At 44.6% G+C, this 26,173-nt stretch overlaps 1 non-coding gene across 1 annotated transcript; it reads right to left on the minus strand.

Moving 5' to 3' along the window:
- Nucleotides 1–4,696: 4,696 nt before the first annotated feature.
- Nucleotides 4,697–4,769, minus strand: trnat-ugu (transfer RNA threonine (anticodon UGU)). Its single transcript has one exon. It is a non-coding gene; the product is annotated as a tRNA-Thr (tRNA).
- Nucleotides 4,770–26,173: the final 21,404 nt, after the last annotated feature.

Genomic DNA, 26,173 nt, shown 5'->3' on the forward strand with positions numbered 1-26,173 from the left:
AGCCGCAGGCATGATGAAGCCTGAAGATTGCAACAAGACTTGAGAAACAAAATTCACTTGGGAGTTGGTAACATGGAAAAAAAACAAAACAGCAACAGAATCTCCTGCTTCACGAATCTTTCAAAACTTTCTGTGATCCAATTGGAAACAAATTGTATAATAATCCCTCAATAGAGTGAACCCGATGCCAGAAGGACAGGCAAACAGCACCGTCTCAGGAGCAGGGAGACAGATTGAGAACAAAATATTCTTGGAATTCTTTGCTGCTTTGAATTCCCTGAACAAAGTGGGATGTACCTCACTCTGAAAGGGGTGTGCCTCTGTTGGATGGCTCGTTGGTCTAGGGGTATGATTCTCGCTTTGGGTCTAATCTGCCGCTGACATGCGAGAGATCCCGGGTTCAAATCCTGGACGAGCCCAGATTTCTTATCTTGACATTCACTGAATCACTCAACCAGCTTTCTGAAAAATGAAGCTGCTCTAACATCATTGTGAACCCAGCACAGAGAAACACTTGTTCAAAGCACAAGAGTGTTTCCAAATGTGTGCCCCTCAATCTGAATGATTCTGGAGATCGCATGAACTGCAGACGCTGGAGACAGAATTTCTGCCGTGTGGAACTGGAGGAACGCAGCAGGTCAGGCAGCAGAGGAGAAGGAAAAAAGTTGACAGTTAGGTCCAAGGCCAATCATCAGAATGAATTCTACCCTTAATTATTGGTCAATTATGTATGTGTGAAAGTTCAGGAAGCTGTGAGGCAAAGTGACTGGAGACAGTGCTGAACAGGTTTGCGTGAACACTGACGCGTGTGAAGAATGTCATCAAGAAAGATAGATTGGAAAGTTGATATAGTTCTTCTTGGAGAACAGTAAACTGGTCTGAGTAAAGCTTTCCAAGTTGTGAGAGGTATGAACAGAGGAACTCCCGGTCTAAAAATGCTCACTTGCCTGTAAAGATCGAGATCGATTAGGCAGAGGTGTAAAGTCATGCGGAAAAGAAGTAAGAATTACATGATAAAGCGCATTTTTATACAACGACTGAGTGGGCCTGTAAATCCCTGCCTGACTGCAACAAAGAGGCAGATTCATGCCACACAAAATGGAATTTGATGGTTCTGTGAAAAGCCACAATGTGCAGAGTAACAGGGAGAAGGAAGGAGAATGATATTAAAACAGACACTCATGTACTTATTATGGAGACCCGACGCGCCCACAGCTAAGGCGAGCTCCATGGTCTCCGTCTGCATTTTGACAAATTTTGTGATTCCGAGTGGAATGACAGCTCGACCAACAGAATGTGGGAACTTACACAAAGGTAATACTTACACAAACCTGACATGTCTAAGCCACAGAATATTACATAACAACAGTGAAGATATTTTGACATCATTCTTTAAGGTACATGCCACACACCAGATGAAAAGCTAAATACTTGCTGAAAAAGTCATGAGCTAGAGCAACAGAGTAATGCAGCGGGAGCATGCTGGGCCCATACTCCAGAGATCGAAAACTCGAAACCATTCTCTGCCTTTCGCTACAGGCATATTGCGCTCTGTCCCACACCGTATTTTGATCACTTCTCTGTTTCCCATAGCTTCATGTGCCTGAAATAAATATCTCATATTGATACACTGGTCAAGCTAACAGAGGGGAGGTGACATACTGATGAAGGTCTTTTGCTTTCTCTGTTGTCTGCCCTAAACTGAACTGTAAAACCTCTTATCTGAGATGGGAATAAACTGAGGAAGTTGAAGCACATCAAGTGCAGCTTTATTTTCATTTCTGCCAGTAATACCCCATGCCGTTTCAGATGTGAATATTTGGAGGATCAGCAGTGTGAGAGAGCATGGGAAGGCACAATGGTTCAGTGGTTAGCACTGCTGCCTCACAGCGTCACAGACCCTGCTTCAATTCTGCCCTCCGGAGATAGTCTATGTGGAGTTTGCAAACTCTCCCGGCTTCCTGTGGTTGTTCTGGTTTCCTCCCACAGTCCAGAGATGTGCAGGTTCGGTGGACTGGCCGGGCTAAATTCCCCGAAGTGTTTGGAGATGTGTGAGTTATGGGAGGAATGGGGTTGAGTGGGATGCTTTGAGGTGCGGTGTGGACTTGTTGGGATGCAGGGCCTGTTTCCACATTGTACGGATTCTGTGAGCATTATGGTGCAGACACCACCATTAGGGAGATATATCACTGAGAAATACAAGCGATTTGGGGACACTGTGGCTTGATGGGCTGAATGGCCATGGATTGATGGCATCACTCTCCCTGTCTCTGAGAGGGAGCGGGTGGGGGAGAAACAATAATTCATTATTAACCCTCCCTTCCACGTTGTACTGTCTGCAGCTCCGCAACTCAGGGCCGTTGGGAATGTCCATCAGTGAGTGAGTGTTTCACTCAGGTTCTGTTAATCTGGGACTGTTGGTGTCAGACATTAACTCCTGCTCTGGATGCAGCAAAGGAAAAGGCTCCCGCATTGCCAAGGTGTTATTTGCAGGGTTGCTGTGTGCAGATGAATTCTGAACACCAAACAAGCTGCAAGGAAAGATCCCCTTTTAAGTTGTTGAAGCGACTAATCTCGAGTTTTGTCTTCTCTCTTTCTCAGCATCTCTCCAAGCTTCTGTCCGTCTCTGAAAAATGTCATTCCACAGAAGTTCAAATTGTCATTTATTACTTGCTGCACAAACCTGATTCCACAGCTCTGCTCCATCCCTCTCCCAGTGCTTGAAAGGGAGCGGTAGAGCATATACCATCTTCCAGCACTACCTGTCCATGGAGGGAAATGATGTAATGCATCTGCCAATGGAGAGAACCCTGCCCCAGCGGAAGGGACAAATAGAACCGTCCCAGGAACAGGGAGACAAAACGAGAAGATGCTCTTTGCGGTTTTCACTGCCTGGAGCAACGGGGAATAATTGTCCAATCAACATGTTCAGATATGTTATTACACACCTCTGGAGCAGCTAGTGCTTAACCTCTGGTTGCCCACATCTGAGGTAGGGACACTACCACTGCCTGAGTAGCATCTGATTTATTGTTAAGTGGGACTTCATCAGACTGGGTCGTTGGTCTTGTGGTCTGATTGTCACTTCAGCTAGATGTCGTCAGTGCAAGAAGTTGCAGGTTTGAATCCTGTGTGAGGCTTTATTGCCTTTGAAATGTGTTTCATTTTTAATGTTTAAAAAAAGAACATGGAGGCGGCTCTTTATGAAATCAATTTCAGATTATGATCGAAAGCAACTTTGCTGTGAATATATTCCATGCATCCACTTCACCTGAGGAAGGAGCCACACTCTGAAAGCTCCTGATTTCAGACAAACCTGTTCGTCTGTGACCTGATATCGTGTGACTTCTGACTTTATATCACATTCGGAGGAAAATGAGTCAAGTTTTAAACCATGTCTGCTCACAGTAAACTGGCTTCCTCATTGGGGATGATAAGCGCTATGTCAATGCAACTATGTCTCTTTCAACTGTCCTTAAATGAAAGTATCTGTTTACTGACCTTAGTCAATTGAAAGAAATTCTTGCTATCAGCTTAATCAAACTACCAAACCCCATGACTACCCACCCCCAACAGTATAAGCGGCTCCAAAGTTGCCAGCTGGTCGGTGGAAATGTGGAAAGGAAACAAAACAGCGAACCCAGTCTCCAGCTTCGTAAATCTTTCATCACACTTTGTGATTCAGACTCAAGGGAAAGCAAAGGATCAACTTTCTGATTGAGCAGAATAAGGCAAGGCACCTTTCCCTTCTTTAAGGCACGGGGAGATTGATTCTGATGCTCTCGGTGTCATTAGCTGATCTGAGACATCGAAATATTCAGAATTCAATTTAAAGATCAGGAATACAAGCAGAATCTCGGCTCTGGCACGATCAGATACTTGGGAACAGACAAGAAGTGGAAAGGCTCGAAGGGAGGTGGCCCTGGGTTCAGGAGAGCTGGCTTCTCGTGACATGGATGTCTCTGCAGTGGGTGGAAGAAGACTCTTTCTGTTTCTCCACAATGAATGCCCCAGACTTTGTTTTGGAAAAGTAAAACTGGCAAAAGACAATTGCACTTCTTGTGAAATCACAATCTTAATCTGAAATTTCATTGCCCATAACTCATTACTCCACAGATAGAGGTGATGAGACACTTTCATGAGCTTCTTGGCATGTAAGTAGAGCCCCTTTGCCATCAGGGAAGAAATTCCAGGATTTCGACCCAGGTACACTGAAGAAACAATGGTTTGTTTCCAACTCAGAATGGTGAGATGCTTGCGGAGGTGGGGGGGGGGTGCATGTGGGTGGTAATTTTCCTTTGTATGTGCTGTCATTGTCCTTTTAGACTGAAGGAAACTCTCACTGGGCTGATTCTGGCCGATTCAGAGTGAGTGTTCTCTTTGTAACCAGGAACCTGTTTACAGCAACAAAAGGGAGCATTCGGTGGCTGCCCCGGATTTGTGCTCCTCCCGCGTTGTTCATCTGCCACTCTGCAGTTTATACTGCTTCACCTCGATCTTCCGACCAAACATCACTCGCACCAGCTGCTTCCTGCCATTCCGAATGGTCCGCCTCAAACACGTGGAAGGGCAAACAGGAATGTGGAATTTCAGGGACATTTCTGGCCTGTGGAGGAAATGATATAGTCATAATTTCAGATAATCTTTTCAGGGCACCTTTCGATCTTGGAAGCAGAAGATGTAGAAAAATTACCAAAGGCCCCACTGAGACTTGAACTCACGGCGCCTGATTTACAAGACCAGTGCTCTAACCACTGAGCTATGGAGCCAGAAATGCAGGTGCAGGAAGAGAGACTCATGTATTAGAAATGACAAAATATTAGATAACTGGAGATGATTATAATCAAGACGTAACAAAACCAAAACACAGCAGAGCGGCATCACATGCAGAAGGACGGGAGAATGCAAGGCTGAATCAGATAGTGTCCTGAGTGACATAAACAGAGCTTTCCTGCTAGTCCAGTGATTACAATTCAGTGCCTTCACTGTCATAGCCTGTTAATGGTTATCATTTACAGTAATAAAAACGAAATATTGACTGATCTTTAGAAGCAGAATTACGTCACTGGTCAGTCAAAATCGATTCACTCCATGTTACAATTCCACAGCAGCAATGCCAGCTGAAACTGCCTGATGCGCAATCAGTTGAAAACAAGAACAGAGGGGAGGTCAGGAAAAGTGAAGGGCAATGGTAGTTTGTGAGAGGTGACTGGAGGCCAAGTGGAGCCAGGCTCAATGTGGGTGCTGAAGACTAGTCTTCACTGTTTACCCTGGTATATAGATCACATTGGATCAATCACACAAGGATCCTCCTTTGTGTTTTGTCCTTTGCACATCACAACTCGGGTCAGTGCCTCGAGGGGCTCGGACACTTTTAATTTGGCAACTAACTCAGGTCAGTGGTGCACAAACTAACCTGTGTCAGGACACTATTTAAACGGGCCACCACTCATTGCAATGACCAAGAACTATGCAGAAAGAGGAAGAACACCAATACAAAATCTTCCCTTTCAATGGCTATCCCTGCAATTTCATCTGCAGGTGCTGACTAAACAGCAGCACGAAGAGGACACATTATGCCCTAACACACTGGACACACTGCCACACATCAAGAACATATCAGAACTGACAACTTCTATGACCACTAGGAATTACGGTAGCACACAAGGCCAAAGCCATGCTACGACAAACATTCTCAAGGATTAAAGACACCATACCCACGACATGCAGAACTGACATTGTTTACAAAATACCGTGCAACGATTGCCACAAACAATATATCAGACAGACAGAAAGGAAACTACCCATCAGTATGCGTGAACATCAGCTGGCAGCAAAATGACATGACAAACTTTCTCTAATATCAGTACACCCGGATAATGAAGGCCAACAGTTTAACTGGGACAACATAACCGTAGAAGTGCAATCCAAACACAGACACACATGGGAATTCCCAGAGGCATGGTTCTCAATCCATAATGCAGTCGGCAAACATATAGAATTGGACACCATATGCAACCCATACAGAACAGAATGCACAATGACAGAAGTTGCCGGAACAGACCGGGCAGTATAAATTCAAAGTGGAGGAGAACAACATCGCTTCTTCGGAAGTCTCACTCATGATGTTACCTCGCATGGTGACGAAAAGTCTGAATGAAAACAAGCCAGCTGGGTGAGCAAGTTTACAACTTTACTTGTTAACTTTACTGTTTAATACGTGTCTCAGTGTCAGTCTTTGTAATATTATACACACACTGTTCTACCCGCTTCTCCCGCTGTACACAAGGTTTCCCCACAAAAGGCAGCTTTATGTGGAACACAAGCGGTTTCTCCTGACAATGGGTACCGTTGCCATGAGGTGGGATATGAAATAGACAGTGAGCTGAAGTAGCCCCACACTCATGTTACTCATTTACCTTTCAATTTCAATTTTCAATTTCCAAAACCCAGCGATCCAATCACTTCCACTGCTGGGAACCTGACAAAAACAGCGCTGGGCAGACATTCCTCTTCGGAAGCGTCTGTCAATTTGCAAGGGTAGAAAAGCTGTCAACTTCACTCGAGCGAGAGAGGATACAATATTCCAATCTTCCAATTCAAATTCAGATGCCGTATCAATTACTCTATTGGCTCCACACGTCTTGCTGCAGCTTTCATCCCGTCAACTTGTGATGTAATCAGGGATACTGGCGGAAAAACCATTTGCAAGGTGAATATCCAGCAAAATAATCACCGTCACTGCTGCACTTCAATGTTCCCCACTTTGTGAAGCGGTGAATGTCACTGGCAAGCGAAACACACTTATCCTCACATGCCTGCTTCACTGTCACCTGTTTCTTTGCCACCTGTTTCTCTGCTGGAACTTGCCATTGTTTTATTCACAGTCATTGCAAAGTTCTGCCTCACATATCCGTTTTTATTAAATTATCTCCTCGCAACTTAAAAAATCCCCTAGTCTTGAAATCTCCCATCCTTGGGAAATGACAACCACAATTCATACTATCTACATGTCTCATTATTTTATGAACTTCTAACAGGCCGCCTCTCAACCTCCTAAGCACCAGCGAGAAAAGTCAATGTCTATCCGACCTTCCTTTATAAATCAAAGCTTCCATACCAGGCAACATCCTGGTAAACTTCTTCTTAACACTCGCCAGCTTCATAATATGCCTCCTGTAATTGTGCGACAGAAACCGCACATTGTATTCCAGAAGAGGTCTCATCAACATCCTGTGCGACCTCAATATGACTTCCCAACTCTGAAACTGAAACAATTGAGCAATGAAGGCTGCCGTGCCAAAAGACTGTTTAACCACTGTCTAAATGGGATGTAAACTTCAAATAATCATGTACCTGGATCCCCACAGCATGTTTCTGCTGATAGGTGAGTCCAGAACCAGAAGACACAGTTTAAAAATAAGGGATAGGCCATTTAGAGCTGAGTTGAGGAAAAACTTCTTCACCCAGAGAGCGGTGGATATATGGAATGCACTGCCCAGAAGGCAGTGGAGGCCAACTCTCTGCATACTTTCAAGAAAGAGATAGATAGAGCTCTTAAAGATAGTGGAATCAAGGCTTGCGGGGATAAGGCAGGAACAGGATACTGATTGTGGATGATCAGCCATGATCGTAATGAATGGTGGTGCTGGCTCGAAGGGCCGAATGGCCTGCTCCAGCACCGATTGTCTATTGTCTATTCATTCACCATATCCTGATACATGAACTTTGGAACACTCTCCAAAGGTATCAGTAACTATTACCAATCCTCAGTTACATCTGAAGAATTTGTTGTTTGGCCTTTCTGAACCAGTGCAAGCCATGTAGTGAAGTTGCACTTGCAATGATGTTCGGTAAGGAGTTCCCAAATGATTGTGAAGGAACAGTGATGTTTTCCAAAAGAGCAATTTAAATGTTTTCACATTTTTGATTCAATCCAATGATCTGACACATTACACAAGGTTGTCACAAAACAATATTTGATACCAGGCACTTATTGTGACAAGTGACACAAAACTGGCCAAAGAAGTAGGTTTCAAGGAATATCCTGAACAAACAAAGGGACTTTGAAAACCAGGGATGTTTAGGGAGTAAATTCAAGAGCTTATGGCCTTGGAAACTGAAAACATGAAAAAGGTGGGAGAGGTAAAACCAGAAATCTACTGGAGGTTGGAAGTCAGGGAGAACAAATGTCTTGAAGGAAAAAGCAAAAAAACAGTAGATGCTTGAAAGTAGTAACACAAGCAGAAATTGATGAGAAACTCAGCTTATCTGGCAGTGCTTGTGGAGAGAGAGCAACATTATTGTTTTGTGTCCAGTGAACCTTCTTCAGATATATCTCAGAGGGGTTTGCAGCTGGAGGGACTATCAAAGGAACGAGGTGTGATGACAAAATTTCAAAATAAGGATATGAATTTCAAAACCTTGGTGGTTTGCCACTCAGAAAATGTTTATGTCAGTGAGCACAGGATGGCAAAACTTGAAGATGTTAAAATCGCTGAGAATAAACACACGGGCAGCAGATTTTTGGATCATTTCAAGATTTCAGGGAAGTAGTATTAAGAAGCCGGCCGGGAGTGTGTTTGGGGAGTTGAGTCGAGAGGTAGCAAAGGAATGGATGAGAGTTTCAGCAGCAGATGAACTGAGATGCTGTTGAGGTTGAAATTGTATGTGGGCTTTGTTATAATGAGTGTGGGGGTGAGTAATATGTTTGGAAGCTCATCTTGGGATGAAATATTGCACCATGAATGTGCCCAGTGTGTTACCTGCCAGTTACCAGGGGCAGGGATGGAGTCAGTGGCGAGGGAGTAGAATTTTGCTCCCAGCCTGGATTGACATTTTTCATTGTCTATTTAAATGTGATCTATACCCCTTTTCAAACAGGAACGGACTTGGCAGCAGAACTAATTTGTGAACCAACTGTCAGCCTTATTGAGACAAAATGTGGAGTTTATCTGTTATGAAGTAAACTACAGTGACAAACTCAGACAGCTATTTACAGTTGAATGTGGATTATACTGCTTAAATCAATAACTAGGCAGTGGAGCAGTGAAACAACTTATTGCAGTTTTTGCAGCCTCGGTCTTCAAACTTTTTCTTCTGTCTTGGGCTTTTATCTTCTGATTCTTGTTGCTTTCCATTGCACAGATCTTTCTTGAAATCTCCTTTATGCTTGTTCTTTTTTTGATTAACCTCCCTCTCTGCCCAATCACAGTTCATATGAACAACACTCACCTTACGTAACCACGTGATGTTCTTCATGTTCATAATTATTCTCTTTACATCTTTCCTGAGGACTGCTAGACCTGTATTTATTATCCTTATTTCAACGCCATTTCTCTATTCGCTGACAGAACGGTATCAAGAGTATCTTTAGCTCTGAGCTGCCGGAAGCCTTTTCAATCGCGACTGATTAAAAAATAACAAAAGAACTGCGGATGTTGTAAATCAGGAACAAAAACAAAGTTGCTGGAAAAGCTCAGCAGGTCTGGCAGAATCTGTGAAGGTAAAAAGACAGAGTTAACGTTTCGGGTGCAGTGCCCCTTCCTCAGAGCGACTTATTAAAACCCCAGGATTGCTAATGTAACAATCTTTCTCATCCAGTTCTCAGTCTCATTTGTCTCAAAATGCAACGTTGTGACGACGATCATGAGCTTCTCACAATGCCAACACGAAGCTCTGCGCATGCTCCAGCTCACAGTGAAGTCTGGCTGATTGATGTCAGTACGCGACCAATGGAAGCACAGGCGTGCCGTGCATGACCGGGTGGATGTCGCCCAATCGGAATGAAGAGAGGGCGGGATCAGTGAAAACCACGTGATCATCCACGAGGAAGGGTCTCGGCCCGAAACGTCAGGTTTTGTGCTCCTGAGATGCTGCTTGGCCTGCTGTGTTCATCCAGCCTCACATTTTATTATCTTGGAATTCTCCAGCATCTGCAGTTCCCATTATCTCTGATCATCCACGAGAGCAGTGCAGAGTCGCTGAGACAACTGGAACTGCAGATGCTGGAGAAATACAGCCGGTCAAGCAGCATCGGAGGAGCAGAAAAGCTGACGTTTCGGGCCTAGATCCTTCGCTGAGACCAAGATTTGTGCAATTGAGGTAAGAGCAGGCCAGGGTAAAGAAAGCAAAACGGCAGAAAGCTGGAGGGAAGTGATATTCGTATGGGTTTGGAAGTTTTACAAACAGTCAGTGTACGTCGGAAGACACACATTTGAAACTCCCAGGCTCACGTTTGCAGAAAACAAATCAATGCCTCAGATGACGATAGGCCCGTATGACCGTCATCATCTTTATTGTGGTCGGGGGGGAGATGACCCGCGGGGCGCATGCGCGGCAGCTTTAACTTTGAAAGGGCCGGGGTGAAGCTGGGCGCATGCGCAGCCGCCTCTGGCTGAAAGTGAGAGAACGAGGTGTGGGGCTGGAGGACCACAACAGGACAGGCAGCATCGGAGGGGCAGGAAAGCTGGCGTTTTCGGGCCTAGAACCTTCATAAATGGGGGAGGGGAAGGGGGTACTGAAATAAATAGGGAGAGAGGGGGAGGTAGGTGGAGAGGAGACAGACAAGTTAAAGAGGTGGGGATGGAGCAGGTAAAGGTGAGTAGGTGGGGATGTAGGGAGGGGATAGGTCAGTCTAGGGAGGAGGGGATAGGTGAGAGGAAGAACAAGTTAGGGAGGTGGGGATGAGCAGTTGTTTATTGCGAACTGAGTGTAGGTGTTCTGTAAAGTGATCCCCAAGCCTCTGCTTGGTTTCCCCGATGTAGAGGAGGCCACAACGGGTACAGCGGATGCAGTATACCACATTCGCACCTGCATTTCCCCATACAGATGGCCTGAAAGCCCTGCACTATTTCCTGTCCTGCAGGTCTGACCAGGTCCCCTCTACTGACCCCCCTTATGCGCTTAGGTGAACTTGTCCTCACCCTCAACAACTTCTCTATCAACTCCTCCCACCTCCTACAGACAAAGGGGATGGCCATGGGTACACGCATGGGCCCAAGCTATGCTTGCCACTTTGTCAGAACAATCCCTCTTCCATACATACGCTGGCCCTGAACCCCACCTCTTCGTCCGGTACATGGATTACTGTATCGGCACTGCCTCATGCTGCCACGAGGAGCGCGAACAGTTCGTCCACTTCACCGACACCTACCACCCCAAGCTTAAGTTCACCTGAGCCATCTCTTCACACCTCTCTCACCTTCCTGGACCTCTGTTTCCATCTTAGGCAACTGCCTAGAAACCAATATCCATTTCAAGCCCAACGACTCTCTCAGCTACATAGAATACACCTCTTCCCACCCACTGTCCTCAAAAAATGCCATCTCCTCTTCCCGATTCCTTCACCTCCGCCGCATCTGCTCTCAGGATTCCACTCCCGTACGTCTGATGTTGTTCCTTTTCAAGGACCGCAATCCCCACCACCCACCTCTTTTCACCCGCACCCCTCCCGCAGTGATCGAGAATGCCCTTGACCATGTCTCCTGCATTTTTCCACAACTCCGAACTCGCACACCGCCCTGCAATAACAACCAAAAAAGAATCTCCCTCATCCTCACGTATCACCCCACCAATCACTGGAACCAACACATCATCCTCTGACATTTCTGCCATCAGCAATCTGACCCCAACACCAAAGACACTTACCCCTCCCCACCCTTGCCTGCTTTCCAGAGGGACCACACTGTCCGTAAATCCCTTGCCCGCTCCACACTCCCCTCCAGCCCCACCACACCTGGCACTCTTCCCTGCAAATGCAGGAAGTGCTACACTTGCCCCCACACCTCCTCCCTCACCCCCATCCCAGGCCCCAAGAAGACTTTCTACATCAAACAGATGTTCACCTGCACATCTGCTAACGTGGTATACTGCATCCCCTGTACCCGTTGTGGCCTCCTCTACATTGGGGAAACCAAGCGGAGGCTTGGGGACCGCTTTGCAGAACACCTACACTCGGTTCACCATGAACAACTGCACCTCCCAGTCGTGAACCATTTCAACTCCCCATCCGTTTCCTCAGACGAAATGCCTATCCTGGGCCACCTGCAGTGCCACAACGATGCCACCCAAGGGTTGCAGGAACAGCAACTCGTATTCTGCCTGGGAACCCTGCAGCCCAATGGTGTCAATGTGGATTTCACAAGCTTCAAAATCTCCCCTCCCCCAACTGCATCTCAAAACTAGCCCAGGTTGCCTCTGCTTCCCTAGCCTGTTCTTCCTCTCTCCTATTCCCCCCTCCCACCTCAAGCGGCACTCCCATTTCCTGCCTACTAACCTCATCCCACCTCCCTGGACTGACCTATCACCTCCCAACTTCCCACCGATACTCACCTTTACCTGCTCCATGCTGGCCTCTTTGACTTGTCTGTCTCCTCTCCACATATCTTTTCTCTCCATCTTTGATCTGTCTCCCCCTGTCTCCCTATTTAGTTCAGAAACCTCTTTCCCCTCCCCCATTTCTGATGAAGGGTCTAGGCCCGAAACGTCAGCTTTCGTGCTCCTTGGCCTGCTGTGTTCATCCAGTTCCACAACTTGTTATCTTGGATTCTCCAGCATCTGCAGTTCCTATTATCTCTTATCCAAGAGAAATGTTTGTTTCTTCTGGATTTCTTTCTCAGAGTGTGGGATAATAGCAGCTCGCACTGCTCTTGCTCACTTCTGTGCTCCCTGATCACCTTTGTCGGTGTTTAATCTCTTCAGTCTCTAATGATGGATACATTTGATCTCTGTAGTGTATTACTGTTACTTCCTTATACCTTTTTTGTAAATAAATTTTCCACTGCTGCCCACCCCCTGACCACGTGCTGCTGCCTTACCAGATTATTTTTTGAATGGTATCTTTCACTGTCAGGCAATGTATTCCCAGAAAGAGAGTGCATTTTTCTTCCATTTCAGACCACCAAATTCGACAGCATTTTTATTCTGTTTCATTCATTTTGCACTTCTGCAACATTTACTGTTTCTCCTTCCACAGATACCAGCGATCGTTGCCAAAGCCCTGTTGCCTGTTGAGAAGTTTAACCTTCGTGTCCTGCTGCAGTTTGTATGATGAAGGTGCTCCCACAATACGGTCATTTGAGAAGTTACAGATCATTCATCTAGCAATACTGAAGAGCTAACGGTGTATGTCCAAATCAACAAACAATTTGTATTTGATTATCATGTGTTATAATTTCACAAAAATATTATCAAGAAACTTTTATCGTAAGGCCATATTAGGTCAGGTGACCAAAAAGTAACTAAATTTGCAGGTTTTCATGACTATCTTAAAGAAGGAAAGCAAACCTAAGAGGTTTATCATGGGAATTCCAGACCATGTTGCCTGGCAACTGTAGAAACAGCCTCCCAAAGTGAAGCAATGATTAAACGCATTGTTGGAGTCTGGAACTAAATGAGTTATCGAAGTCTTGAAGGTTGTTTGGTGCAGGGAGATAGGGCTCATCACAGCCAGGAATTAAATCACTGGTGAGAATTTTAAATTGTTGCTTATAAATAGGAGCCTTTGTGGGTCAGGGAGCACAGCAGTGATGGTGAACAGGTCTTGGTACAAATGAACTTGTGTGCAGCAGAATTTTAGGTATTCTTGAGGTTACAGGGATGTTGAATGTGGGAGGCCGACTGGCGGTGAGTTTGGACAGTTAAGTCTAGAGGTAACACAGGAATAGATGAGAGGCTCAGCAGATGAGCTGAAACTAAGGTGTCACTGTCGGGTCATTTCCACTGAAGTGGAAGTAAGTGGTTTTTGTGCAGGACTCTGCAGTTACCCTCACCTCACCTCAGGATTCAGCTGTTTGTGAATATGTGGATCAAGTCTGTAATAAGATCAGGAACCGAGTGCCCGCCGTGGCCCAAACTGCGTATCACTGAGCAGGTTACTGCTGAGTAAGTGCTGCTTAATAGTGCTGTTGACAACACCTTCCATCACTTTACTGATGATAGAGAATAGACTGCTTGAGGGGAAATTGGTGGGGTTCGATTTGCTGTGTTTTTGTGCTGAACAGACCTGGGCAGTTTTCCAAATTGTCAATAGATGCCAGCGCTGTAGCAGGACTGAAACAGTTTGGCTTGGCGCTGGCCACCTCTAGAGCACTAGTCATCTGTACTATTGCCAAAGTGTTGCCAGGGTGTGTAACCTTTCAGTCATTTATTAATATTATTTGAAATGAATCAAATTGGATGAAAACTCACATCTGATGTCGGGGACCTCTGGAGAAGGTGAGATGGATCATCCAATTGGCATTTTTGGCTGAAATTTGCTGCAGTCTTATCTTTTGTGTGGATAGGTTGGGCTCCTCTGTCATTAAAGATGGGGATTTTTGGCATGCTTCCTCGAGTGAGTTGCTTAATTGTCCATCACCATTCTCGACTGGGTGTGGCAGAACTGCAGAGCTCACATCTGATCTATTGGTTAGGGGTGGCTCAGCTCTAACGCTTGCTGCTTATGCTATTTGGCATGCAGATAGTCCTGTTTGGTAGTTTTGAGGTTGGCACCTTTATTTTTAGGTAAGCCTGGTGCTGCTCTTGGCATGCCCTCCGATACTATCCATTCAACCAGTGTTGATCCCTGGGATCAATGCTAATGGTTGACTGTAGGATATGCCGAGCCACGAGGTTACAGACTGTGCTGGATTAAGTTCTGCTGCTGTTGATGTCCCACAAAGCCTCGTAGATATCTGGTTTTGAGTTCCTGTGTCTGTTCCAAGTCTGTCTCTTTCAGCCGAAGTTTGTGCCACCCAACGCAATGGTGGGTATTGTATCAGTGATAATGGGAACTGCAGACGCTGGAGAATCCAAGATAATAAAATGTGAGGCTGGATGAACACAGCAGGGCCAGCAGCATCTCCTCTGATGAAGGGTCTAGGCCCGAAAAGTCAGCTTTTGTGCTCCTGAGATGCTGCTGGCCCTGCTGTGTTCATCGAGCCTCACATTTTGTTATCATGCAATGGGGGTATTCTCAAGTTTAAGATGAGGCTTTGTCTCCACAGGACTATGCGCTGGTTGCTGTTATCAATCCTGTCACGGACAGATGCATCTGCAGCTGGGAAATTTGTGACAATGAGACCAGCTATGTTTTTCCCTCCTGTTGGTTGTGGCACCAGCTGCTGCAGTCCCAGCCAGGCAGCTTTGTCCTTGAGGATCCAACCAGCTTGATTGGTAATCCTGCTGCTAACTACTCCTGATGGTGGGCATTGAGTACAAGCAGTGCCGTTCACACTCTGTGTTTCCTCCAAGTGCTGTTCAACATGGAGTTTTTTTTTCAATTAAAATTCACTCTTGGGATATGAAAATCACTAGCTGGACCAGTGTTTATTGCCCAGAAGGCAGTTAATAGTCAACCGCATTGCTGTGGGATTGGAGTCACATGTATTGCAGACCAGGTAAGGATGGCAGATTTCCTTCCCAAAAGGATGCAAATGAACCAGATGAGTCTTCCCTGAAAATCAGCAATGGTTTCATGGTCATCATTAGACTCGTAATTCCAGATAATTACTTAATTCAAGTTTCGCCATTTGCCATGGCAGGATTCGAACCCAGGTCCGCAGAATGCTATCTGGGTCTCTGGATTAATAATCTAGCACTAATACTGCTGCCAATTTATCAACCGAGGAAGGATGATACGTGGTAACGAGCAGGAGTCATGAGACTTCCAGGCGTCGATGTCGAGTTCTCTCAGGACAAATAATCCGGTCAGAATAGCACTGTGTTGCCACGTCTGCTGGGTCTGTCCTCCTCGTGGGACAGGCCCTCACTGAGGACAGTGGTGATGTGTTGTTGTCTGTAAGGTTAGTTTCCATGAGTCTGACGCTGTTTCTTGTCTAGACTTTGAGTCACCTCTCCAAGTTTTGCTGCTAGCCCCCAGATATGAGTAAAGAGGAGTTTGTGGGGTCAATAGGACGAATTCTGCAGGTGTCTTTCCTCGTGCTTTGGTAGATGCCAAGTGGGCCACCCAGCTTCATACCTTTGTTGATATTTTGCAACTGAGTGGCTTGGTTGGCAAATTTCTTACCCTGAAGGACATTAGATTTTTTTGTTTTTGTTTTCTGCCATTAGCAGTGGTTCCATGGCAACCAGCTGATACTAAATTCCAGTCTTTTTTTAAATTGAATTCAAATTCCACCATTTGCTGTGATGGGATTCGACCCAGACTTCTGTTGTACATTTTAATATCGTAGATAAAAGTTAATATCACCAATGCAGGCTTTGTTTCTTTGCAAAACGCTGGCCATCATCCTATCTCCTCCATCCTCCCCTGCAACAGCAAGTGAGGGAGACACATGGAGTTTCTATGTCACTAAGATTGAGACAATCCAATCAACTGCCTCTGCTGCTTCCCTCTCTTCCACGAGCCCACCAAACCAAATTGCCTGACACGTTGCTCCTCGTTTTAGGCTTAAACTTGCATCTTTGTCCAGTCTCATGTCAAGCCTTATCAGAACTTATCCTAGCCCTTTTTCCTATTCTCTTAAACTCCAAATATTCGCTCTCTCGCTCTTTCCCCCACCCATGCCAATTCGCAGATATTGTTACTTGTTCTGTATGCTTCTCTTTTCTAGTTATGTCCTTCTCACCCATTCTGTTTAAAACGAATGTTTGACCTCACCGTCATTGGAAAATCCCACTCCATCTCCACTCCTGCCTGAAATCAATGTCGTCGTTGTCCCTCAAGGGTCTATCCTTGGTCCATCCTGTTTCTCACCGACATACTGCCAGGAGGTGAGGTCTTCCACAAGCACTGTCAGGTTTTGCATGTATTCTACAATGTTCAGATCTAACTCCCCCGTCATCACTCTCCTTTGCTCCACTGTTACTCAATTATAAAACTGCTTATCATACTTCCACTACTCGATTAGCTGAAATTTCCTCCAATAACACTTTGTGATAGTTAAACACGTTCCTGCAGTTATTATTACAAATTACTTTTCTTTACTACTGTACTGAATCCATCCCTCTCGCTGGGAACTGTCTGAGGTTGAACTGCACTCTTCTCAATAATGTTCTCACATCTGGCCTCACGATGAACTTCCTAACATACATCTTCTCAATCACATGTCAAAAATTTCAATCTCTAAAATGCTCCTCCTCTCCACCTCACTCCAGCTCATTTGTGACCGAAACCCCTTACCCATGTCTGTGTTGCCTTAAACTTGACGATTCCAAAAGAGAACCCTCTATTGTCTGCCTGATGAGGAATCTGCTCCCACGATGGGAAATATCCCTTCAGCATTTATCCTGTAAACCCACTTAAGAATCCTATATTTTTAATTAGCTCGTCTCTCCATCTTCAATAATCTAAATAGTAGATTCCAGGCCTGTTTAGTCTTAGCTTAAATGATAGTCCCTCCAAATCAGTGATCATGCTAGTCCATCTTCTCTGAAATGCCTCCAGTGAAGTGATATACTTGCTCGAATAAGTGGACCAAAAAAGCTGCTCGCATTCCTCCAGATGTTGTCTTGCCAGCAATTTGTACATTTGTCCTGAGACTTGTATTCCAAACTCTTATACTACAAACATCTTGACATAAGGGATAACATCCCATTACCCTCCCGGATTACCCGTTGCAACTCTGTGCTCGCTTTGTGTTTCCTGCACAATTATTCCTGAGTCCCGTTGTGTTACAGTTTTCCACAGATTTTACCTTTTAAATAACACTGTATTCTTTGGTTGTCTCCTCAAATGAACAACTTCACATTTTCCCACATTTGTACTCCATTTGCCAACTTGTCGCCCATTTATCAATGTCTCTCCATAAACTGTAACCCTCGTGGAACTTGACTGTTATCCCCTTTTTTTAATGAGATCCTCCCTCGTTCTTTTTGTTGGGAGCACTGGGCAACATGGCGCATATGTAATTGCTATTTTTTAAGGGACATTCTTTCGAATGACCAGAAGCTTACTGTCCATTGCTCAGAATCGAGACAACTTGTCCATCAAGCTGCACCAGCTTTTCCGGCCCAATATCTCATTGTGGCAGTGCAGCAGCACAGAAGGAAAGAAAAGGAAGCGAATCCTGCTGCCTGCATCTCACTAACTCTCGGGCATTCTTTGCCATGTGTCAAACACCTGCTGATCTGTTTAGTGACATGAAGTCCTAAGGTGGAAATTCCTCGAAACCCAAACAGATTTCCCCCTGAATCAACTGCTGACCCCCACAAGGAATAATGTCTAGCAGGGACAATGCACAGTTATCCTCGGTCAGGAGGAGGTGATGGTGTGAAATTCTAACCGGACTGACTGCATTTTATGAATTTGTGTTGCAGGATATTACAAGTGGACTTTCAGGTCGGAGTCTCAATAGTTGTAGCACCAAACTCTGACAGAATTACTCGATTAATCAGGACCTGGACATTCACATTATGTGAGTATTGTGTTCCTGCTTATTTCCCATTTGCCACGTAAAATTTCTCTTTTAAATCACCCCATTCTCTCAATAGATCGTCCCTTAAACTTTCAATATACGTCGTGTAATCATTTGTCTGGTCAGTTGATGAGTGGGTGTACGTTTTATCATTGTAATGTATATCTTTTGTAAACATCTCTGTCAAAGGTCCCCTCAAAACCCTTTATTACAAGGAGAATAATCTCAGTTTCCCCAAACACCTGATTCCCCAATGACTGACTGACTGCTGTCGATAAGGCACTCATCCGGCTTGTGTTGAAACATTTTCCACTTCCCTGCATCAGTGCAGCCCTGACAATATGAAAGAAAGTGAACATCCTCCAGAAGAAGCACTGTCAGAGTGGTGTCCCATCCACCACATTCAACATTCCCCTCTACACCACCGAGGCAAAGTGGCATCACTGTGCCAAAGGTGAAGTCACTGTAGTCCTACCTGACTATAGGGCTGGCTGAACCTGAAGATTACCACACTCCAGGCGAGGGGAGAGGTTGAGAAGGAGAGTCCATCTATTGTAGATGGATATCCTCAATATGTACCAGCAACGCCCAAGTCACATGAAAGAATAATGTTTAAAAAAACAGCCCGAACCAAGCAACTAAAAGCCCTCTCCCTACAAACCATTCTACTAAATCTCCTCTGCCCCCTATCAGGGACCCTCCCGTCCTTCACAGTGTGTGGGGGATCTTTGGTTTGCACAGACTCAGCTCGTCTCTGTTCCTGTCTGTGATGTCATCATGCTGTGACAACGGCACTGAACCTCACTGTCTGTGAGGGTGGGAGGCACAGAGATCCTCATAGCCTTTAAGGCATATTTAGATGCCCACTTGCGATGCCAACGCAGACAGGTCTATGGGCCAACTGCAGGAAAATTAGATTAGAATAGTTAGGTTGTGGTTTTTAACCAGCCCAGGCTGGATGGGCCACAAAGCCTTTTTCTGGACTGTAGACCTCCGAGACTCTTCATGTAGGAAGATGCCCAGCAATATTTCAAGCCATTTCAGAAAATGAGATATTAGAATGAATAACTCATGATTGCTCAGTGTTTTCGGGAGAAAAGTGAGGTATAGAGATGAAGTGGTTTACCAGGAAGTTCTGGAGCTTGAATCCCAGGAAACTGCAAATGCCACCATCAAGTGGAGGAATAAAAATGGGGCATCATCATTAGGACTGTATTAGAGGAAGGGACATATTGAGATTTGTAAGGCTGGAAAATATTAGAGACAGGAAGGGTTCTGAGACTGGAGAAGATTTCAAAAGTCGGGAATAGTGAGGTTGGAGGAAGTTACAGAAATGGTGAGGATTGTGAGGCTGGATTAGATGTCAAACAAAGGGAGGTTTGTGAGGGTAAAGACAATTACAGTGCTGAAGAAGTGTATATGTATTGGATGAATTTATTGACAGGAGGGTGTTGAACAAAGAACGAAGAAAATTACAGCACAGGAACAGGCCTTTCAGCCCTGTAAGCCTGTGCCAATCCAGATCCTCTATCCAACCCTGTCACCTATTTCCCAATGATCTGTATCCCTCTGCTCCCTGCCTATTCATGTATCTGCCTAGATACATCTTAAATGACGCGATCGTGCCCACCTCTACCACCTCTGCTGGCAATGCGTTCCAGGCACACTCCCCCTGCTGTGTAAAGAATTTACCACACATATACCCCTTAAACGTTCCCCCCTCACCTTGAAATCTGGAGGAGATTACAGAGGTGAGGTTTGTGAGACTGGAGGAATCTACAGAGATAGTGAGAATTCAGAGGCTAGAGAGGGATTCCAACGATAGGCAGGTCGTGAAGCTGGAAAGGGTTTTCAGGAATGTGGAGGGTGGTGAGGCTCGAGGTGATGGCTGCAATAGTGCAAGTAGTGAGGCTTGAGGGTCATTCTCATGATAGGGAGGGTGGTGATGTTTGAGATATGATTCCTGCGATAGAGAGGGTGGTGAGGCTTCAGGACAGGTTATCGTCTTAAACAGCACGTGGAGTGCAGCAGTCACAGGAAGTGGTTGACCAACACTTTCTCCAAAGCAAATAAAAATGGGCAATCAATATTAGTGGTCTTTGCCCAGATATCCCATAAGGAAGTTAAAATTATGATGGGTTTCTGGTTGTCGAGAGCGAGAAGAAGCTGAGAGAATTCTCCTTGGGGCTGATTAGCAATGAATTTGTCGAGTAGTAGATTTGTTTCCAGGATATTATTTTGCAGAGAGAGAAAAATTATTAACATTGTGTCAACGTTGGTAACCGCAGAATGCAACACTCAGATAATTGGCAAATAATGCAGGGTGAAAATGTGAAGGTTACTTGACTCAGCAAGTTCCCAGGATCTGGAACAGTTTGAATGGCAGCTGGATGCAGATTTAGCAGTTATTCTCAAGAGAGAGTTGGGATGAACTTTTAAGGCATGATCAAGAGGGCCGTGGACAAATGGCAGGGGAATTGGGTCAGATTTGCATCACCTCTAGAATGAGAGTGAAGCCTTTGACAGGGTTCCACATGGTAGACTGATGAGGAAAGTTAGATCACATGTGATTCAGGAAGAGCTTGCAAATTGGGAGCAAAATTGGCTCATTTGTAGGAGAGACCGTGGTGCTGGAGGATATTTTGCAGAGTGGAGTTCTGTAACCAGCGTGTTCCACAGCAATCGGTACAGGGTCAACTTCTTTGTTTCTCGTTAATAGAAATGATTTGGAAGAGAATTTAAGGGACAAAATTAATAAGTTTGCAGGTGATACTAGAAATGGTGGTTATAGTAGTTAGTGAAGGTTATCTAAGATGACAACGAGATCTTGATCAATTGGCTGAATGGGTTGAGGAGTGGAGGATGAAGTTCAATTTGAATAAATGTAAGACATTGTAATTTGGGAAAATGAACAAGTGTAGGACGTACACAATTGATGGTTGCACCCAGGGTAGTGTTGTGGAACAGAGAAATGCTGAGATTCAGGTACATGCTACTTTGAAGTTTATGGAGACAGGTAGACAGGCTGGTTAACAAGTTGTTTCGCACACTTGCCGTCATTGCTCAATCTTTGGAGTCTCGGAGTTGGGATGTAATGTTGAGATTGTACAGTACATGGTGAAGCTTCATGTGAGGTATTGTGTGCAGTTCTGGTCATCCTGTTACAGGAAGGATGTTATTATTAAACTGGAGACAGGTCAGTAAAGATTTGCTGGGATGTTACCAGGAATGGCGGGCTTGATTATTAAAATAGACTGCCAAAGCTAGGACTTTCCTCACTGGAGCATAGTAGGTTAAGGGGTGACCTTGCAGAGGCTTATAAAATCATGAGGGCACAGATTATGTTACTATTAAGGGCTTTTTTTCCCTAGGATTGGGCAATTTCAAGACAAGGGGACACGTGTAAGATGAGAGGAGAAAGACATATTTTTAAAAAGATATGACGCTGAGATAGTAAATAAGTATTTCACATGAGTATTTACTGCAGAGAAGGATATGGAAGCTAGAGAGCTTGGAGACATAAATAATGAGTCGTGAAAAGTGTCCACATTACAGGGGTCTAGGTGCTGTACATCTTAAACTGCATAAAGGTGGATAGGTCCCTGGCACCTGATCAGGTGTTACCCACAAATAGAGGGGGTGGTGAGGCTTCAAGGCATTTCCCTTTTGATGTCCTGGAACATGGACTACGGCTGGGTCATTTGCTGAGATATTTGCATCACTGATAGACACTGGTGAAGTGCCAGAAGGCTGGGTGGCTAATGTGGTGCCATTCTTTAAGGAAAAGCCGGAGGACCATCGACCGTTGAGCTTGATGTCAGTGTTGGGTAAATTGCTGGAGGGGATTCTGAGGGACTGGATTTGCATGTGTTTAGAGAAGCAAAGACTGATTAGGGATAGTCAACATGGCTTTGTGAGTGGGCAATCTTGTCTCACTAACTTGACTGAGTTTTTTGAAGAAGTGATGAAGAAGGCAAAGCAGTGGACATTGTCTATATGGACTTTAGCAAGGCATTCACCAAAGCTCCACATGACAGACTGGCTAGCAAGATTAGATCAAATGGAATCCAGGGAGAGTTAGCTATTTGAAACAAAATTGGCATGAAAGTAGGAGACAAGATCATGGTTGGGGGTGTCTATTTTTTCAGTCTGGAGGACTAAGAACAGTAGTGTGCTGCAAGGATCGGTGCTGGGTCCACTGCTTTTTGTCATTGATATAAATCATGTGGAATGCATATTGGAGGAATGGTTAGTAAGTGTGCAGATGACACAAATTGTTGTAGACAGCAAAGAAGTTTGCCTCCAAGTACAATGGGAACTTAATCAGATGGGTCGATGGGCCGAGGACTGCCAAAAATCATTTTAGTTTGGATAAATGCGAGCGATTGCATGATGGTAATGAAAATCAGGGCAGGGCTTAAACAGTTAATGATGAGGCCCTGGGGACTGTTACACAACAGAGACTCTTGGGGTGCAGGTGCACAGTTCCTTGAAGCTGGATTGCAGGTATAGAAGGTAGTGAAGATGATATTTGCTGTGCTTGCATTTATTGGTCAGTGCATTGAGTGTAGGAGTTGGGAGGTCATGTTATAGGCTGAACAAGACATTGATTATGCTGCGTTTGGAATACTGTTCAGTTCTGGTCTCCCTGCTGTAGGAATGATGCTGATAAACTTGGCAGGGTGCAGAAAAGATTTACAAGGATGTTGGAAGAGTTGGAAATTTTGAGCTGTAGGGAGAGGCTGAATATGCTGGGGCTGTTTTCCCTGGAGCATTGAAGGCTGAGAGGTGACCTTATAGAAGTTAAATAAATTATGGTGGGCATAGTGTGGGTAGCCAGTTTAAGCTGAGAGGGAAAGTTTTTTTTTAAAAAGGGAAAGTGGGTGGTGCCTGTGTAGAATGACCTGCTAGAGGAACTGATGGAAGCTGGGACAATTATGACATTTGAGAGACATCTGGATGGGCATGTGAATAGGAACGGTTTAGAGCAATATAGGTCAAATGCTTGCAAATGGGATTAGATTAATTTGGGATATCTGGTCAGCATGGACAACCTGGACCAAAGGGATTGTTTCCTGGTGTACAACTCTGACTCAGCATTTTTGTTTTCATTTCAGATTTCCACAATTTTACTTCTGCACTGTTCTTAGTCTTTCGATCCCTCTGAAAGACTGAGTTACAGATCTATACAATGCCTGTCCTTCCTCCCTGGATCTCCCACCTCTCTTTCAGGAGTTTTGTGCAAACACTGACTGGATCCCTTACCTGGAGGATATTTATTTATGAATTTGTTCTAATGATAATCCAGCATATTCCCCAAGTATCATCCACAAATGTCCACAGGATTTCTCTGTTTCACAATCTGTGTGTGTTCTTCTGGTTTCTCACTCACTGCACTTGTTTTCTGTCTGAAAGCTTAGTCTACAGTTGGAGAATTCAAACAGGAACACATCCAGATCTGACAGCCACTTTGTTTATCACAACTCAATTACCTCAGGATTTTGAACACTGAAGGAAAAAGCAGTTCTCACAGTGGGGAGAAATGCACATGATCTGTGAAGATTCATCTGAAATGTCCTTACACCAGCTCAGTGACACGGGGGAGAGACCATTCACCTGCTCTAAACGTGGGAAAGCATTCACTCAGTCATCCAAACTGTTAACACACCAGTGAGTTCACAAAGAAGCACAGTTGAAGGGTTTTGCTGTCACACTCAATATCAAATGAACTATGGTTTTGGGCTGTTTGTACTGATGTTACTGATCCCTGCTCAATTAAAGGTACTGGTATTGTGGATAAAATGTTAATATCAGTTGTGTATCTGTCAGGTAGAGCTTGGAAATAGTCATGTTGTCATGACACATCGATACATTCACACTGACGCAAGACTATCCACCCGCACGGTATGTGAAAAGGGATTTTCTGGTTCATCAGGACTGGTTAACTAGCAGCAAATTTCTGAGTAACTGTGAAGTTAGTTTTTGATTCTCCTGTTAGCTATGTACAAACCATGCTTTTTGGGCTTGTTTCTGGAGTCCATAGGATCCCTCTGGTGTGGAAGCAGACCATTTAGCCCATCAAGTCCACACTGAACTTATGAAGCGTGTCCGACCCAGACCCTGCCTGCGTGGGTTTCCTCCAGGTGCTCCAGTTTCCTCCCACAGTCCAGAAAATATGCAAATTGGGTAGATTGATGATGCTAAATTTCCCATAGTGTCACGTGTGCAAAATGCAAGGACAGAGTAGGGTGTGAGACTGGGTGGGATGCTCTTTGGAGGGTTCGTGTGGACTCGATGGACGAATGGCCGTCTTCCACACTGTAGGAATTCTGTGATGATCTCGATGGCCCTTTCTTTGTTCGTTATGCCTGGTCATTATGTCTGCACACCTTTACAATTACAGATTCTATTGATCTCCATGGACATGTTTCAATTTTTAATAGATATTTGTTTATTGGAAACAATGCAATCTTTCCTTTTGATTTTTATCCACAAAATGCAAGTTTTAAATCGAAACAAAAGATTGGGATGAGTCCTGTATTATAATCCCCGATTGGGAAAATGCAATCGGCTATGAAACCTGGTGACCATTGTGACTCTGTCTGGGGGAGATGCAATCTCCTCAGATCCTTACCTGTTGTCCATAGCAGTGATGGATCTCATGATGAATACATAAACCAAGACATTGTGTGATATCTAGTGTATATTTTCTATTTATTCTTCTGTCTATTACTCCACAGAGACTGAGATAATGGTCTGGGCACCGAGGTTTGAAACCCACCATTCCAGATGGTAGAATTTGAGTTTAAACAAAAAAATCTGAAATAAGAATCTAATGATGACTGTAAATCTGTTTTCATTTTTGGAAAAACTTGTGTCTTTTAGGGAAGGAAACTGCCATTCTTATCCAGGGATATCAAGATCCCATGAATGAATTTTTAAAAATTAATTTTAAAAAAAATTCCTGCAAATACATTTATCTGTCTTAATTTATTTGACAACTGACAGTTCAAACTGGTTGGTGGTCACTTTCACTTTTGATAAAGTTGTGGCCTTTTCATGGTTGAAACAAAAAAAAATGCACGAATGGAACCACAGTTGTTCTCGTAGGAACAATGCATGCTTTGATGTATTTGAAAAAAAAACCTCATCTCACTTATGAGCCAGATATCAAAGTTGACCAGATCCTGAAGCTGTGTACCATGGAAGTGAAATTCTTCACCGTCTTATCCACTTGCGTTGCTATTTCAGGGAGCTATGGACTTGAACGTCCCAAACTCATGAACACCTTGAGAATTTCATCAAACTGACCCCCAATGGCAGGAATGGACAGGGTCAGCTTGGATTGATGATCATAATTCAGGCTCAACAAATCTACTGGAGCATTTTGAGAATGTAATTAGTGGTGAGTGTGGCCACCTCTCTGTACTGTAGTGATACAGATCCCCTGATCCTGTTTGCCCCAAATGGCTGATATTGAATGATTCCTTGGACATGCTGTGTCAGGATCTCCTGACTGAATCTTGTCTCACTTGCCCTGACTGAGAACTGTTTCCCTGAGACTTTGCGACGTGACCATTTGGTCGAAACATGAGTTTGTTGACACAGCTGCTGACCAGCCCTTGACTGACTGCTGGTAATAACAATGCTAAGCTGCCTGGTTTATGCCTGTGATAAACACCAGGCAAGACAGGAGCACTGTGAGACATTAGGTTCTAGTTGAGACGTCAAAGTGCAAAAATGCCATGCAAAGGCAGAGATACTGTGGCAGAACACATCTCAGGTGCTGAAAAGCTTGTAGAGTTCTGACAGCA

This window comes from Stegostoma tigrinum, unplaced genomic scaffold (assembly GCF_030684315.1).
Source record: "Stegostoma tigrinum isolate sSteTig4 unplaced genomic scaffold, sSteTig4.hap1 scaffold_58, whole genome shotgun sequence".
Lineage (NCBI taxonomy): Eukaryota > Metazoa > Chordata > Chondrichthyes > Orectolobiformes > Stegostomatidae > Stegostoma > Stegostoma tigrinum.